The sequence below is a fragment of the Bos grunniens genome, chromosome 6, assembly GCF_055505025.1.
Source record: "Bos grunniens cultivar Pamir isolate PY7600 chromosome 6, Bosgru_T2T1.0, whole genome shotgun sequence".
Taxonomy (NCBI): Eukaryota; Metazoa; Chordata; class Mammalia; order Artiodactyla; family Bovidae; genus Bos; species Bos grunniens.
In genome coordinates, this window is record NC_141170.1 from 104,867,442 (window position 1) to 104,886,922 (window position 19,481).

At 38.9% G+C, this 19,481-nt stretch overlaps 1 long non-coding RNA gene across 23 annotated transcripts in view; it reads right to left on the minus strand.

The window, feature by feature from the left end:
- Positions 1 to 19,481, minus strand: part of LOC147371147 (uncharacterized) — a 552,664-nt gene that overhangs the window by 373,415 nt on the left and 159,768 nt on the right. For all 23 annotated transcript variants that reach the window (XR_015165883.1, XR_015165914.1, XR_015165882.1 and 20 more), the window contains one exon: positions 16,857 to 16,973. This is a non-coding gene — a long non-coding RNA (uncharacterized LOC147371147). The remainder of the gene's footprint in view (positions 1 to 16,856; positions 16,974 to 19,481) is intronic.

Below are 19,481 nucleotides of genomic sequence, written 5' to 3' on the forward strand. Positions count from 1 at the left end.
ACTAATGATTCCCAAATTTATATCTAAGGCCCAGACAGCTCTTCTGAACTCCAGACTCATATATCCAGCTGCTTATTTGACAACTCCATTTAAAGGCCTAACACACACTTCACACTTATCTTGTCTTAAACCAAACATCTGATCTTCTCTCCTGAACCTTTTCCTCCCACAGTCATCTTCCCCTTCTCAGAAAACAGAAGCCTTATCTTCCTAGTTGCTCCTGGTCAGAAATCTGGGAGTTATCATTGACTCCTCTTTATTTCACCCTGATATCAAATCCATCAGCCACTCCTGTCGATTCTACCTTCCACGTAGCCCAGAATCTGACTTCGCGCTGTCTCCACTACAGCTGTGCTGAGCCAGGGTACCTCTACCTGGACTCTACACCTGGATGACTCAACAGTCTCCTGGCGGGTCTCCTGTTTCTGCCCCTGCTCCCTGTCAGATACACAGACTCAGAGTGATTAAGTAAAAATACAAGTGATTGAGTAAAGCATGTCCTTCCTAAACATGAAAAACCCTAAACTTGTACCTCATTTCAGTAAACCAAAAGACAATTTTTCAAGGTCCAACATAATTTCCACATCATACCCTCCACCTCCTCCACCCTGTTACCTAACTCATATACTATATTCTCCCCATTATTCACTCTACTTGAGTCTCTGACCTCTTTACTGATGCTCAAACATGAGGGCCTTGGCACTGGTCCATCCATTTCCTGGGGTGCTTTTCACTCAGTTAGCCACATGGTTCACCCCTTATTTCCTTCAGGTCTTGGCTCCATTGTCTTCCTTGGTGGCTCAGAGGTTAAAGCACCTGCCTGGAATGCGAGAGACCCAGGTTCGATCCCTGGGTCAGGAAGATCCCCTGGAGAAGGAAAATGGCAACCCACTCCAGTACTCTTGCCTGGAGAATCCCATGGAGGGAGGAGCCTGGTAGGCTACAGTCCATGGGGTCGCAAAGAGTCGGACACGACTGAGCGACTTCACTTTCACTTTCTTGGCTCCATGGTAACTTTCCCAGGGGTTCCCCTTCCCCTATTGAAAGCACAATCCCTCTCCTCTCCCGCAATACATATCCTCCTTTGCTTCATTTCTCTTCATTGCCCTTTTCAACTAACAGCATAAATATTTTGTTTGTTTTCCTCTACTAAAATAGAAATGTCCTCAAAGCAAAAGCTTATATCCACTTTATTACTATACAGCCAGTTCTTAGAATATTCTTAGCAAGTAGTAGGCACTCAATAAATACTCATTGAATGCATGAATGTTAAATAATTGGAAAACCATTTCCAGTCAATATTTTAGCAATTGGTTACTATCCTAGCTAGTAGAAAGCCCAATACAGAATTGCTCATTCCCCCTGGAAACAAACATACTCTTTCTTTTTCACACTGTTGAATACCTAAGTCATTTTAACTCAGTTTTATTAATCTTTGAAGCAAAACCTAAACTCCAGTGTTATGATTCTTTTTCTGGAAACACTGGTTTCTGAATATCTCAATATTTTTCCACATCTGAGAACCCCATTAGAGCTGATGATCATATCACTATTTAAAACTAAATGGACAAAGCATCTGTGGGCTTACACCCCTTCCTCTCTCTACCAAATGCAATCAGGGAAATATTCTGCAGGAACTGAATAATTATAGAATAGGGGTTACAAGCTATGGCCTGAAGACCAAAGACAGCTAAGGTTTCCAGATGAAATACAGGATCCCCAGCTAAATTTGAATTTCAGATAAACAACAAATAATTTCTTAGTATAAATATGTCCCAAGTTCTAAATGCAGAATCTAGAAACCTTAAGTCTGGCCCAGCACCTTATTTAGTGTTCAGTTCAGTTCAGTCACTCCGTCGTATCCGACTCTGCGACCCCATGAATCACAGCACGCCAGGCCTCCCTGTCCATCACCAACTCCTGGAGTTCACTCGGACTCACATCCATCGAGTCAGTGATGCCATCCAGCCATCTCATCCTCTGTCGTCCCCTTCTCCTCCTGCCCTCAATCCTTCCCAGCATCAGAGTCTTTTCCAATGAGTCAACTCTTCGCATCAGGTGGCCAAAGTACTGGAGTTTCAGCTTTAGCATCATTCCCTCCAAAGAAATCCCAGGGCTGATCTCCTTCAGAATGGACTGGTTGGATCTCCTTGCAGTCCAAGGGACTCTCAAGAGTCTTCTCCAGCAACACAGTTCAAAAGCATCAATTCTTCGGTGCTCAGCTTTCTTCACAGTCCAACTCTTACACCCATACATGACCCCAGGAAAAACCATAGCCTTGACTAGACAGACCTTTGTTGGCAAAGTAATGTCTCTGCTTTTCAATATGCTATCTAGATTGTAGCCCACAAGCAAAGAATGGTTTTTCCATCTCTAAGTGATTGAAAGAAGAACAATATCTCATGACAAGTGAAAATTATATGAAATTCAAATTTCAGTGTCTATAAATAATTATTGGAACACAGGAATGCTATTTGTTTAGTTGCCATCTATGGCCACTTTGGGGCTTCCCAGTGCTAGTGATAAAGAATCCTCCTACCAATGCAGGAGATGTAAGAGATGCAGGTTTGATTCCTAGGTCAGGAAGATCTCCCAGAGGAGAGCATGGCAACCCACTCCAGTATTCTTGACTAGAGAATCCTATGGACCAAGTTGCTGGGCAGCCTCTGGTCTAAAGGGTTACAAAGAGTCGGACATGACTGAAGTGACTCAGCATACATAGCCACTTCCATGCTTCAATCACACAATTGAATAGTTTCAACAGAAACCAAGCTGCAAAGCCTAAATATCTACTATCTGGGCCTTTGGAGAAAAAGTTTATCAATCTGTGCTGTAGACTATTTCCTTCTTATTCTTCCCCTGATTAAAGACTATAGCAAAATAACTGTTTCCTTTAAAATCTCTTCCCACAGGAACACTCCCAGTGCTTTATCATTATGCTGGAAAAAAAGAGTAGAAACCTCTGAGAAGAGACAAAATGAGAAAGGGCAGGGGTTTGGATGCCTGCAGAAAGTGGGGATCCTTTCTCTGCCCTTCATAGATTAAGTTACTGAAATGCAGGCCACATGAATTCTATCACCCAAGGTGCCTGAGAGGGTTAGGAGACAAGAAGCAAATGACTGATTTTAAAGGACAAAAAAAGGGTCAAATTTCTAGACTACAATAGAGAATATGATTGTCAGAAGGACAGAAAAGAGTGGGAGAAGAAAAGTGAAAAGATAAAATAAGGACCAGGAGGATAGTTCTCATTCACCAAGTGGTAAGCTTGAGAGAAAAATACAGACTTCAGAGACTTGGATTCAAGGAAGATATCATGATCAAAATTAGGGAAGGAAGGATAGATGTACTCAGACCAAGTAAGGCAACTGTGACATCTTTTCCAAGTAAGTAAATCTTGGGTTGTGTCTACTCAATACACATGTGATTATCTTACTAAAAATTATATAACTCATACTTCCGGAAGTTAGTATTACTGTATTCAAATGGAGGCATAAATTTGTGCTGCTCTTGCTCTGTGGGGAAATAAGAAAAGACAGAGCCACATTTACACCACTGTGAAATCCCCCAGATTCTCAAAGGAGTCAATGGAGAAAGTAGCAACCATAGTTTCTTTAGGGACATGCCAGATGGCTTAGTGATAAAGAATCTGCCTGCAATGCAGAGACACAGATTCCATCCCTCGGTCAGGCAGATCCCCTGGAGAAGGTAATGGCAACCCACTCCAGTATTCCTGCCTAGAAATTCCCATGGATAGAGGAACCTAGAGGGGCTACAGTCCATGGGGTTGCAAAAGAGTCAGGTGCGACTTAACAACAACATAGCCTCTTTAGCCTCATTCTTTCCAACAAATATTTTCTACTTAGACCATTGGGTTATAGTTATCTAGCCTCTGTTCTTAAGGCCTGAAAAAATAAGAAGTGTATAGATTGAGAAGACAATTTACAAGATCCATCAAATGACAATCACTGTGACCAAGACCCTGGGCAGTGGTTCCCAACATGTGAGCCTCACATGTAAACCATATTCCCAAACATAACTTCTGACACTAGATATACTGCGCTTCACTTCTCCTAAAAAGTGTATCAGCCTGGGAGAGAGTGAGAGTGATGTTATCACAGAAATAACCTTGGTCGTTCTAAATATATTTTTAAACTGTAAGTTATTTGCAAACTTCAGTACTTCATCTGTGTTTGGTAACAAATACTTATGACATGTCTCACTCCTGACCTGTATCATGAGTGTCAGATTTGAGTAGTACTGTTTCATGCTACTTCTCAAGAACAAAATGTCCCCAAAGTATAAGTCATATTAATATTAACCATGGCAGAAATACTATTAAAAATACATATAATCATTCCCAAGGTTCCTAGGGAAATCATTCCCAAAACACTTCTAGCACTGTGTTTTTGAAACCAACTTCTGTTCACAATATACGCTGATATACTTCATAGACTTATACTCAGAACTGACCAAGACCCTCATTAGTTCATTCATTAGTTCTTTTATTTTCAACATATGCAGTTCACATGATAAAAACCGCTGATCTAGTATAACAGATGACAGATACAGACATCTGACACATTTTAGTCAACCAATATGTAGTAAGATCCTTTGACCGCTGCGGTTCTGGAGGTAAAGATGAAGAGCCAGAGCCCGGGCCCTCTAGGAGTTCACAGTCTAGTGGAGACAACATCCAAGTAAAAGAATTTTAATGTGGTATGATAAGTAAAATGGTGGACATGAACACCATGTGTTGTGAGCTCTTGGGAAAAGGACCGAATCCATCATGGAATGATTGGCGAAAGCTTTGCAAGATAGAAAGCACACTGGGCTGCTATCCAGTGTCAGTCACTGAACAGGGGCTGCTAGCCACAGAGAGCTGCTAAAAACCTCATGCTGCCTGATTCAGGATCCATTCACCTGAATCTCAAATGGAAAGTCATTGAACTATATTGGTGCCCTTGACCCACCTCCCCCCTAACCAGGAATCTCACCATCACCAACCTGTCCATATTCTCTTGTTCTTCTGTGGTAGATCCTTCAAGGGATAAGCCTCACCACAAAATTCTCTCCTATTTGGGAATAGCCACAAACAGAGGTGTGGGATATGAGAGGACGTGTTTTATATGACCCTGACCTCCTAGAAATAGCTGATTCTTATAGAAGGAGGTTCTGGCCCAAACTGGACCATTTGGTGCTCTCTCTTTCAGTATCTGAAATTCTAACCTGAGATGCACAGGAACTTGGAAGTGAATCACACACGGATGCCAACACCCTATGAAGAATGACTACAAACTCCTGTCCCATCGGAAACCCACAGCCACCCACCCTACCTTCTACTCATTCTACCTGTTGCTTACTGTACTCCCTTCAATTCTATAACAACTTTCCCTATCACCTTGCATCTGCTAAAGCTGGTCAGAGTTGGCTCTTTGCTTATAACTAAGACACTTTCATACATGTCACCTATCCACATAGTCTTGCAACTCCTATACCAATCTAACTGTGTTTTCCTCTGATCAAACAACTTGCTGAGAGATGAATGGCTCATAAATCTTGGTATGTCATCTACCCTCCCGAAACGTACTAGTTTGGGGAGACTTGTGGAGATATAACATTGAAATCCAGCAATTTATGCTGGTGACGGGGGAGGAGCCAAGATGGCGGAGGAGTAGGACGGGGAGAACACTTTCTCCCCCACAAATTCATCAAAAGAGCATTTAAACGTCGAGTAAATTCCACAAAACAACTTATGAATGCCGGCAGAGGACATCAGGCACCCAGAAAAGCAACCCAACTCTTCGAAAGGAGGTAGGAAAAAATATTAAAAACAAAAAAAATAGAGACAAAAGAGGGAGGGACGGAGTTCCGTCCCGGGAAGGGAATCTTAAAAAGAGAGAAGTTTCCAAACATCAGGAAACCTTCTCACTGCCGAATCTGTGCCGAGCTTTGGAAGCACAGAGGGCAACATAACAGGGAGAAAAAATAAATAAACAATTTAAAACTCGCAGATTGCGAGCCCTACGGTAACTCCCCCAGCAGAGAAGCAGCGCAGACGCCTGCATCCGCCATTAGCAAACCGGGGCTGGGCAGGGAGGCGCGGCGTGGGCTGCATCGCTGAGAGTAAGAATCTGGCCTGAATACCCTGAGCCCTATCTGAGCGAAATAATTTGGGCTAGCAAACCAGACTGTGGGATATCTACCACGCGAAAAGCCAGCCCAAACCTAAGACCGCCAGGCCCGCGCACGGAACAAAGGACTGAACAGAGATAGCCGGCTGCAGACCTTCCCCCTCCGGTGACAGGCAGCCAGAGCCGGAAGGGGGCAATCGCAGCCCCAGAGAGACATTATCTATAAAATTGTAAGCAGGCTTCTTTGCTAACTAAAACTTCTTGGGGGTCTGGACGGTCAACATCTGCCTGAAAAGGTGCGCCGGTTTTACATCCAGATAACCGAGTGGCGGGGAGGCGATAAGTCGCAGCATTGGCGCTCGCCTGGGAAGAGCAAATTGGCGCTCGGACCTGGGAAGAGCACAAAACACAGGCCCAACTGAGTCTGCGCCTCTGAGGACTACCCGAGTGCCTGAACCTGAGCGGCTTGGACCTGGGAGGTGCATGCAGCCCAGGGCCAGCCTTGGATTGTTCCCGGCGGAACAACCTAGAGTCCGAGCAGTGTGGACAGGGAGGCTACACGCGCCGTGAGCGGGGGCAGACCCAGGGTGGCTGAGGCACTGCGAGCCCACGCCAGTGTTATTTGTTTGCAGCATCCCTCCCTCCCTCCCCACAGCGCGACTGAACAACTAAGCCTAAAAAAAAAAAAAAAAGTGTCCTCCACCGTGCCCTTTGAGTCAGGGCGGAAACCAGATACTGAAGAGACTAGCAAACAGAAGAAGATATAACAGAGGGAAACACCTTGGAAGCTACAGGCAATGGATCAAAACCCTGTGGTTACTACGGACTACATAGGAAGGGGCCTATAGATCTTGAGAAATATAAATCTGACCAAGGAACTAGCCAAAAATGAACTGAACCCACAACACCCACAAAAAAAAAAAAACAAAAAAGTCCTAGATATATTTTTATTATTTCTACGATCATTCTTTCTTTTTTTTTTTTAATTAAAAAAAAAAAATTTTAAGTCCTCTATTCCTTTAATTTTCACTTTTATAACCTATTACTTTGCAAAAAAAAAAAAAAAAGACCCTATTTTTTTCTTCTTCAGCAAACTTCATATATATATATTTTATAATTTTTTGACCTTGTTTTTTTTTTTTGTTTGTTTTTGTTTTTTTCTTCTTTTCTTTAACAGTGTATTTTTGAAATTCCAAACTCTACTCTAGATTTTTAATTTTCGCTTTTTGGTATATGTTATCAATTTTGTACCTATAGTTTTTTTTTATATAATTTCTGTGACTTTTTTTTTTTTTCTTCTTCTTCTCTGTTTCTTTCTCTTCTTCTTTTATATAACATTGTATATCTGAAATTCCAAACTTTACTCTAGATTTTTAATTTATGCTTTTTGGTATTTGATATCAATTTTGTACCTGTATTTTCTTTATAATTTTTGTGACATTGTTCGTATTTGTTTGTTTGTTTTCTCTCTTTATTTTTCTTCTTCTTCTTCTTTTTTTTTTTTTAACATTGTATTTTTGAAATTCCAAACTCTACTCTAGATTTTTAATTTTTGCTTTCTGGTATTAGTTATCAATTTTGTACTTGTACTTTCTTTATAATTTTCGCGACCTTGTTTGTTTTTGTTTGTTCGTTTTTTCTCTCTTTCTTTTCCTTCTTCTTTTCTTCAACATCGTATTTTTGAAATTCCAAACTCTACTCTAGATTTTTAATTTTTGCTTTTATGTATTTGTTACCAATTTTGTACCTTTAAGGACCCAATCTTCAGGACCCATTTTACACTAGGGAGTGAGATTACTGGCTTGACTGCTCTCTCTCCCTTTGGACCCTCCTTTTTCTCCACCAGGTCGCCTGTGTCTCCTCCCTAACCCCTCTCTACTCTACCCAACTCTGTGAATTTCTGTGTGTTCCAGACGGTGGAGAACACTTAGGGAACTGATTACTGGCTGGATCTGTCTCCCTCCTTTTCATTCCCCCCTTTTATCCTTCTGGCCACCTCTGTTACCTTCCTCCTTCTTCTCTTCTCTGTATAACCCCGTGAACATCTCTGAGTGGTCCAGTTGTGGAGTGCACATAAGGAAGTGACTACTGGCTAGCCCACTCTCTCCACTATTGATTCACCTCATCTCATTTGGGTCACCTCTAACTCCCTCCTCCCTCTTCTCTTCTCCATGTAACCCTGTGAACCTCTCTGAGTGACCCTCACTGTAGAGAAACTTATCATCTTTAATGTAGATGTTTTATCAACGGTGCTGTATAGAAGGAGAAGTTTTGAAACTACTGTAAAAATAAGACCGATAATCGGAAGCAGGAGACTTAAGTCCAAACCCTGACTCCAGGGAACTCCTGACTCCAAGGAACATTCATTGACAGGAGCTCATCAAATGCCTCCATACCGACACTGAAACCAAGCACCACACAAGGGCCAATAAGTTCCAGGGCAAGACATACCAAGCAAATTCTCCAGCAACAAAGGAACACAGCCCTGAGCTTCAAGATACAGGCTGCCCAAAGTCACCCCAAAACTACAGACATCTCATAACTCATTACTGGACATTTCATTACACTCCAGAGAGAAGAAATACAGCTCCACCCACCAGAACACCGACACAAGCTTCCCTAACCAGGAAACCTTGACAAGCCACCTGTACAAACCCACACACAGTGAGGAAATGCCATAATAAAGAGAACTCCACAAACTGCCAGAATACAGAAAGGACACCCCAAACTTAGCAATTTAAACAAGATGAAGAGACAGAGGAATACTCAGCAGATAAAGGAACAGGATAAATGCCCACCAAACCAAACAAAAGAGGAAGAGATAGGGAATCTACCTGATAAAGAATTCCGAATAATGATAGTGAAATTGATCCAAAATCTTGAAACTAAAATGGAATCACAGATAAATAGCCTGGAGACAAGGATTGAGAAGATGCAAGAAAGGTTTAACAAGGACCTAGAAGAAATAAAAAAGAGTCAATATATAATGAATAATGCAATAAGTGAAATTAAAAACACTCTGGAGGCAACAAATAGTAGAATAACAGAGGCAGAAGACAGGATTAGTGAATTAGAAGATAGAATGGTAGAAATAAATGAATCAGAGAGGATAAAAGAAAAACGAATTAAAAGAAATGAGGACAATCTCAGAGACCTCCAGGACAATATTAAACGCTACAACATTCGAATCATAGGGGTTCCAGAAGAAGAAGACAAAAAGAAAGACCATGAGAAAATACTTGAGGAGATAATAGTGGAAAACTTCCCTAAAATGGGGAAGGAAATAATCACCCAAGTCCAAGAAACCCAGAGAGTCCCAAACAGGATAAACCCAAGGAGAAACACCCCAAGACACATATTAATCAAATTAACAAAGATCAAACACAAAGAACAAATATTAAAAGCAGCAAGGGAAAAACAACAAATAACACACAAGGGAATTCCCATAAGGATAACAGCTGATCTTTCAATAGAAACTCTTCAAGCCAGGAGGGAATGGCAAGACATACTTAAAATGATGAAAGAAAATAACCTACAGCCCAGATTATTGTACCCAGCAAGGATCTCATTCAAGTATGAAGGAGAAATCAAAAGCTTTTCAGACAAGCAAAAGCTGAGAGAATTCTGCACCACCAAACCAGCTCTCCAACAAATACTAAAGGATATTCTCTAGACAGGAAACACAAAAACGGTGTATAAACTCGAACCCAAAACAATAAAGTAAATGGCAACGGGAACATACTTATCAGTAATTACCTTAAATGTAAATGGGTTGAATTCCCCAACCAAAAGACAAAGACTGGCTGAATGGATACAAAAACAAGACCCCTACATATGTTGTCTACAAGAGACCCACCTCAAAACAGGGGACACATACAGACTGAAAGTGAAGGGCTGGAAAAAGATTTTCCATGCAAATAGGGACCAAAAGAAAGCAGGAGTAGCAATACTCATATCAGATAAAATAGACTTTAAAACAAAGGCTGTGAAAAGAGACAAAGAAGGTCACTACATAATGATCAAAGGATCAATCCAAGAAGAAGATATAACAATTATAAATATATATGCACCCAACACGGGAGCACCACAGTACGTAAGACAAATGCTAACAAGTATGAAAGGAGAAATTAACAATAACACGATAATAGTGGGAGACTTTAATACCCCACTTACACCTATGGATAGATCAACTAAACAGAAAATTAACAAGGAAACACAAACTTTAAACGATACAATAGACCAGTTAGACCTAATTGATATCTATAGGTCATTTCATCCCAAAACAATGAATTTCACCTTTTTCTCAAGCGCACATGGAACCTTCTCCAGGATAGATCACATCCTGGGCCATAAAGCTAGCCTTGGTAAATTCAAAAAAATAGAAATCATTCCAAGCATTTTTTCTGACCACAATGCAGTAAGATTAGATCTCAATTACAGGAGAAAAACTATTAAAAATTCCAACATATGGAGGCTGAACAACACGCTGCTGAATAACCAACAAATCACAGAAGAAATCAAAAAAGAAATCAAAATTTGCATAGAAACGAATGAAAATGAAAACACAACAACCCAAAACCTGTGGGACACGGTAAAAGCAGTCCTAAGGGGAAAGTTCATAGCAATACAGGCACACCTCAAGAAACAAGAAAAAAGTCAAATAAATAACCTAACTCTACACCTAAAGCAACTAGAAAAGGAAGAAATGAAGAATCCCAGGGTTAGTAGAAGGAAAGAAATCTTAAAAATTAGAGCAGAAATAAATGCAAAAGAAACAAAAGAGACCATAGCAAAAATCAACAAAACCAAAAGCTGGTTCTTTGAAAGGATAAATAAAATTGACAAACCATTAGCCAGACTCATCAAGAAACAAAGGGAGAAAAATCAAATCAACAAAATTAGAAACGAAAATGGAGAGATCACAACAGACAACACAGAAATACAAAGGATCATAAGAGACTACTATCAACAATTATATGCCAATAAAATGGACAACGTGGAAGAAATGGACAAATTCTTAGAAAAGTACGACTTTCCAAAACTGGACCAGGAAGAAATAGAAAATCTTAACAGACCCATCACAAGTATGGAAATTGAAACTGTAATCAAAAATCTTCCAGCAAACAAAAGCCCCGGTCCAGACGGCTTCACAGCTGAATTCTACCAAAAATTTAGAGAAGAGCTAACACCTATCCTGCTCAAACTCTTCCAGAAAATTGCAGAGGAAGGGAAACTTCCAAACTCATTCTATGAGGCCACCATCACCCTAATACCAAAACCTGACAAAGATCCCACAAAAAAAGAAAACTACAGGCCAATATCACTGATGAACATAGATGCAAAAATCCTTAACAAAATTCTAGCAATCAGAATCCAACAACACATTAAAAAGATCATACACCATGATCAAGTGGGCTTTATCCCAGGGATGCAAGGATTCTTCAATATCCGCAAATCAATCAATGTAATACACCACATTAACAAATTGAAAAATAAAAACCATATGATTATCTCAATAGATGCAGAGAAAGCCTTTGACAAAATTCAACATCCATTTATGATAAAAACTCTCCAGAAAGCAGGAATAGAAGGAACATACCTCAACATAATAAAAGCTATATATGACAAACCCACAGCAAACATTATCCTCAATGGTGAAAAATTGAAAGCATTTCCTCTAAAGTCAGGAACAAGACAAGGGTGCCCACTTTCACCATTACTATTCAACATAGTTTTGGAAGTTTTGGCCACAGCAATCAGAGCAGAAAAAGAAATAAAAGGAATCCAAATTGGAAAAGAAGAAGTAAAACTCTCACTATTTGCAGATGACATGATCCTCTACATAGAAAACCCTAAAGAGTCCACCAGAAAATTACTAGAAATAATCAATGACTACAGTAAAGTTGCAGGATATAAAATCAACACACAGAAATCCCTTGCATTCCTATACACTAATAATGAGAAAACAGAAAGAGAAATTAAGGAAACAATTCCATTCACCATTGCAACGGGAAGAATAAAATACTTAGGAATATATCTACCTAAAGAAACTAAAGACCTATATATAGAAAACTATAAAACACTGGTGAAAGAAATCAAAGAGGACACTAATAGATGGAGAAATATACCATGTTCATGGATTGGAAGAATCAATATAGTGAAAATGAGTATACTACCCAAAGCAATTTATAGATTCAACGCAATCCCTATCAAGCTACCAACAGTATTCTTCACAGAGCTAGAACAAATAATTTCACAATTTGTATGGAAATACAAAAAACCTCGAATAGCCAAAGCAATCTTGAGAAAGAAGAATGGAACTGGAGGAATCAACCTACCTGACTTCAGGCTCTACTACAAAGCCACAGTTATCAAGACAGTATGGTACTGGCACAAAGACAGAAATATTGATCAATGGAATAAAATAGAAAGCCCAGAGATAAATCCACGCACATATGGACACCTTATCTTCGACAAAGGAGGCAAGAATATACAATGGATTAAAGACAATCTCTTTAACAAGTGGTGCTGGGAAATCTGGTCAACCACTTGTAAAAGAATGAAACTGGACCACTTTCTAACACCATACACAAAAATAAACTCAAAATGGATTAAAGATCTAAACGTAAGACGAGAAACTATAAAACTCCTAGAGGAGAACATAGGCAAAACACTCTCCGACATACATCACAGCAGGATCCTCTATGACCCACCTCCCAGAATATTGGAAATAAAAGCAAAAATAAACAAATGGGACCTAATTAAACTTAAAAGCTTCTGCACATCAAAGGAAACTATTAGCAAGGTGAAAAGACAGCCTTCAGAATGGGAGAAAATAATAGCAAATGAAGCAACCGACAAACAACTAATCTCAAAAATATACAAGCAACTCCTACAGCTCAACTCCAGAAAAATAAATGACCCAATAAAAAATGGGCCAAAGAACTAAACAGACATTTCTCCAAAGAAGACATACAGATGGCTAACAAACACATGAAAAGATGCTCAACATCACTCATTGTCAGAGAAATGCAAATCAAAACCACCATGAGGTACCATTTCACACCAGTCAGAATGGCTGCGATCCAAAAGTCTACAAATAATAAATGCTGGAGAGGGTGTGGAGAAAAGGGAACCCTCTTACACTGTTGGTGGGAATGCAAACTAGTACAGCCACTATGGAGAACAGTGTGGAGATTCCTTAAAAAACTGGAAATAGAACTGCCTTATGATCCAGCAACCCCACTGCTGGGCATACACAATGAGGAAACCAGAAGGGAAAGAGACACGTGTACCCCAATGTTCATCGCAGCACTGTTTATAATAGCCAAGACATGGAAGCAACCTAGATGTCCATCAGCAGATGAATGGATAAGAAAGCTGTGGTACATATACACAATGGAGTATTACTCAGCCATTAAAAAGAATACATTTGAATCAGTTCTAATGAGGTGGATGAAACTGGAGCCTATTATACAGAGTGAAGTAAGCCAGAAGGAAAAACATAAATACAGTATACTAACGCATATATATGGAATTTAGAAAGATGGTAACAATAACCCGGTGTACGAGACAGCAAAAGAGACACTGATGTATAGAACAGTCTTATGGACTCTGTGGGAGAGGGAGAGGGTGGGAAGATTTGGGAGAATGGCAATGAAACATGTAAAATATCATGTAGGAAACGAGTTGCCAGTCCAGGTTCGATGCATGATGCTGGATGCTTGGGGCTGGTGCACTGGGACGGCCCAGAGGGATGGTATGGGGAGGGAGGAGGGAGGAGGGTTCGGGATGGGGAACACATGTATACCTGTGGCGGATTCATTTTGATATTTGGCAAAACTAATACAATTATGTAAAGTTTAAAAATAAAATAAAATTAGAGAAAAAAAAAAAAATTTATGCTGGTGACGTCCCCAAACCACTCTTCTTTTTACTACTGAGTCAGTTCTTGTTAAGATTGCCTTACTTCTGAGTAAGCCTTAGAGAAATGAAACATCTTTCACAATTCTAATCACACCACCTCTAGCACGTACCCAAGAGGTTAAAAGAAGAATTTAGAACTTGAGTTTTTACCCTAAAACTCAAAGCAAAATCATTAATGAAAAAATAAGTTTGTCCCTAAATAATTCAACATACTCTTAGAATTGACCCTGATCTCCCTTCTAGGTTCATTTCTCTCATCAGGCACACTAGTAGTACTAGTACAAGTAGTAATAGTATTTGTCTCCTATTCCTAACAAACCCACAAGAAGGAAGGACATGGTTTTCATTTGGGGAGTTCATTGATAAGGATGGATCAGTCCAGAGCTACCCTCTTTCAGGTGCTAGGATACAAAGTCCTTTGCTAAAGTCATGTAAATAAAAAAAAAAGAAAAGACACAGGCTAAGATTAGGAAAAACCTTCTTTGGGGGGCAAAGAAAAGAGTTTTCAGGAACTGAATATTAGCTATACTGATGATCAGAAAAACATTTCCTATAATGTCTCTCTTCTGTTCTCAGTATTTGCTACTGACATTTCTGTAAAACATTTATTTCAGAATAAAATAGAGTGGCATATAAAATGAAATAATACCATAAAAAGTTATTTATCTTTTTCAAAGATTAAGCATTCAACCCAAAGTATATCTTCAAAACCTGCCTCTAAACAGTCTCCCTTCTTTTTTCCAGTTATTGCACACCTCAGTAAGAAGCTTCTGTGAATGTGGTGAATGTATATGTATGAATGGGGGGTAGGGATGAGTCTGTGTGTGTGTGTGTTTGTTTTATTCCAAGTGAGTGGAGTCAGACATTTAATGAACACCTAAAAACTGGAGCTGGAGAGTGATAGCAAATGCTCCATCTGTCTCTGCGTGTGTGCACTCAGTCATGTCCAATTCTTTGTGACCCCATGGACTATAGCCCACCAGGCTCCTCTGTCCGTGGAATTCTCCAGGCAAGAATACTGGAGTGGACTGCTACTTCCTCCTATGGGGAAGGCTCCATAATATGTGTTAAATGAATGACCAATGAATGAAGATCTATACTCTTTGTAATAGCATTTTAAAGTAACATACTATTCTTCTTCCTGATAAGTTTATACTTTTATAAGAGAGAGAACTAGCATTAGCAACAACTATTCCTGAAAATTCATACCATCTTGGTCATTTCAATAAATATATTAATAGCTTGAATTTGTACTGTGCTTTTCCATGAATATGCCAGCATTTGATGTGTTTTAGCTCCAGGAAGAAAGAATTAAGTTTTTTAAAAATCACTAATTTCACTGAGAAATTAGCCTTTAATATCACATTTTGAATGTAAGTAATTAAGGATTCCATATGATCCTGGGGAAATGTTACTTTCAGCTAAATTGAAAACAGGATTATAACAGAAGAGATGATATAATTCATTCTAAATGATGAGGGTGACTTATTCTCGGGTTAAAGACCCAAGTTAATTTCTGTTCCAATATCTCTCACATGTTATAAAATGATGCAGACTACTTTAGCTCCTGTATGTGGCAATTTCTATGATTCAGGCTAATTAATTCCTCTGTCAAGTATAATTAATCATCCCTTTCCTACTGTTTCAGGAAATTTCATCTACAAAAGGCAGTGGAACAACTGTTCATGGCAACTAATAAAAGTCTTCTCTAATGGAAAGATCTTTCAAAACAATTAGTAATTAATTAAATATGCGCAAGTGCCCAGAAATTTCAGATGCTCAGTCAATTTCAAATGACATGGCCTTTAGCTAGCCAACCAGCATGAGTAGTAAAATGGAAACAATTAGTTTGAAAAGCTATACAAAACACTGGTAAGAAAAATTATAAGGAAATCAGTTACCTGTGTATAAAATTCAATGTAAATGTTAGAACCATAAAATAAGGATGTAATTGCAAACCAAGTAGAGAAAGAAGGAATTAAAAGAGCCTAACAGCAACTTATATTTTCTATCTTCAGCTTTTGTTCCTAAACCCAAAATGAATAATTTTTATTCAGCATATTTTATACTTATGTTTACCAGAAGTAATTTATCTGGGTAGAAAAGGTGACCTATATTTAAACTGCCTATTTTGCATGCACTAAAATCAGATCTTTAATTTCACGAAATCATAGCCTCTCAGCACTGAGAATACTTCTCTACTGCTCAAACTAATTCTCATTCCTATTACTGAGGCTTTTTTGCATTTGGTTTATAAATGTTCATTTGTATTATACCAGAAATTTTGACTGAATCAAATCAAACTCATTTGCTACCAGGAAAGCAGTGATAGCACTGTGATAGATTTAAACCAGAAAATTATTTATACAATTCTCTCCAACCCTTTCTATAGTATCTTGGGTCAGAACCTCCTGTTGATCAATTCTCATACCAGCTCTGCTAGTCAGTTCCAAAGGGTTCCCTTTCAGTTCAAATCCATGAGCAATCCCTAAATTTCATCAAAAATCAACATTAGGTGATGATATGTACGAGAATGTTACTCAACACATTACACTTTTGTTTAATGATGAAGTACTTTCTGTCTTAGGTGATAGTTTGTCTAATATACTATCAATCAAAAGTATATCTTATATCATTTATGTATTCTTATATTGCTGAAATTATACCTTATTCATCTTATTCTGTCTCTTCATCTTTGCAAGCCTGAGCTTAAAGCTGTTTTTCACCTCTATGGACAAGCACATCATCTATAATGAAGACTCTGCAGGGTGTCCTCACGATATTTTTTCTGCCACATACCTCATCTTGGCTGTCCATTCTGTAATAGATCCTCCTGACATTCCTCTGTTGACAAAGCATCAACCCACTGATGAAATCAGATTATCACTCCATAGACAAGCATATCTGACCGAAACCCTGGAAAACAAACCATAAGAACACTAAGAATAAAAATAGTAAGAATAGTTCTGCATGTAGTATAACATGCAAAACACAGCATGCATTTCTACTCTTACTGAAATGGAAAATTTTCCTTCACTTGCTTAAGGCCAATTAGTAATAGTTAAGCTCCAGTCTTCTGTGACATGGAACATGTCTTTCAATAAAAGGAAAAGCAGATCATAAGCCTACTTCTCAGCTGTGACATGCTGTCTAGGCTCTGGTATGTCTCAAGTTGGAAAATATGCCTTTCCCTTCACAAAGAGAAATACCACATGCCACAGGGGCTGTGAACCCTGTGTGCTTGCTTGTCGTGGTGTTCTGAAACTGAAAACTACCGATTTTAAAGTCGTATGTTATTAAAATATTTCTTTATTTCGTTTTATAAAGGCTTCCCTCTAATAGCAACTTATTCAATGCTGGGAGAATCTAAAACAACTGCTATTCCTTCAACTAGTCCATGATATTTTATTTCCCAATCTCAGGTAACATGTCCTTGGAGTGAACTGATACACATATCTAACTATCTTCAGATTTTAGACTGAATTCTCAAACTGTCTTCACACTGGAATCACCTGGGAGTTTCAAAACACACCGATGCCTATTATCTACCACCAGAGATTGCAAATTATTTGGCCCCAGTGTGGTCTGAGCTTGGGAATTTTTAAGTATCCTCAGATGATTCTAATGTGCAACCAGGTTTGAGAATCACTGGTCTATAGGAATATTTATTAACATCAAATTACCATGTGGGCATTAGATAAATAATTACTGCATCCTGTTGTCATCTGACAAGGTCAGAGAATGACATTCAGACTAGGTAACCTTACTAGCAGTTGTTGTGACATATTAAAATGCCAGGCACTTTACCAACATATTTAAGCCTCACAACATTCCTGCAAGGTATGTATTATCATTCTTACTTCTTCAACAGGTGAACTGAAGGTCAGAAAGGTTGGACTGTTTACCCAAAGTCACCTAATAAATGATGAAGCTGTATTTGAATCAAGTCTGTTTGATGCTAAAAGACCTGTTCTTTCCACTACACCAAACAATTTCACTGGAGGTTATATCACCTCCAAAGAAGTAAAAATTAGTTCTTGAAGATCAAAAAATTCTTAGATATTATAATGATCTGTGATCCTCCAAAGTTCAACTCTGCTGACACAATTTTATTCCTTAATTTCTCTCACTGGAGAAAATTTTAATTTCTTTTTTTTTTTTTAATTTAGGAAGACAATAATGAAAAAAAATGTTTGAGAAACACTCTATCATGTTCTGTCTCCATCCATTTTGGTTAATAATGAGTTAAAATATATGTGGTGTGTGTGTTTTAAATATATATATATATATATATATTATCTGCCATACAAAATACCTGTAGAGAAAACAGCTCTCTCATCAATTTCACAGTTCCCAAGTTGGCTTTCCTGGTGGCTCAGTTGAAGAGTCTGCCCACAATGTGGGAGACCTGGGTTCAATCCCTAGATTGGGAAGATCCCCTGGAGAAGGAAATGGCAACCCAGTCCAGTATTCTTGCCTGGAGAATTCCATGAACAGAGGAGCCTGGCAGGCTACAGTCCATGGGGTCACAAAGAGTCGGACATGACTAGTGATTAACACACAAGTTGTACTCAGAGTTGAAAAAAGCCACAGTATGAATAAAGCTATCTATGTCATAGGTCCAATAACACTAATGATGGGAGAGGAAGTAGTGTGTCCAAAAAGTATTATCTAAAAGTCTTTATAAACATCTGTTATACTGCTACTCCATCATCCAAGCAGAGGTTGTTGGTTTGCAAACTTAGGAATTTCCCAAGTGAAATCTAAAATTAGCCCCTGTACATGTATAAAGCGAGGAAAGACCAAGAAAAAGACAGACCTCTTAAGATTGGTAGGTGGCAGGTTTTAATAAGCAAGGGAACTTACAAGTTCGCTTGTATTGGCAAGATGAGTGGATCTCCATACCTGTCCCTGGGATCTTAAAAGTTTACGTAGAGGCCTTAACTGAGTTTAGTCATCTATACTGTCCAGATAATCTCAACAACACTATCTAAAGGCTGTGTCCTTGAGTCTCTAGTGCAGGAAACTCAAGTGGAATGCACAGTCCAAGGACAGGGGAATGGGTGAGGAATCATCAATTGCCCAGGTCCAACTCCAGGGTTAGCCAATGTTACATCCTCTCAATGATCTTCTCCAACATAGGCACCCACTAGAGTAAGCTTTCTCTGATTTGACTTGTTACATGGCAAAATATCTCAGTTTTAAACACCTCGAGACAAGAATCAAGTCATTCAATTTTCTTTTATAGCACTGGGCCTTGGATAAACTAATCAATCAGCAAGTGTGTGTAAAATTCAAAAGAAGGAATTTCCATTGCCCGTACAGAGGTTACTAATCACACATTCAAATACACACAGTAATTAAACAATTCTAAATAAATTTTAATTAATATTTATTGATACAGAAGATGTTTTTTCCCACTAT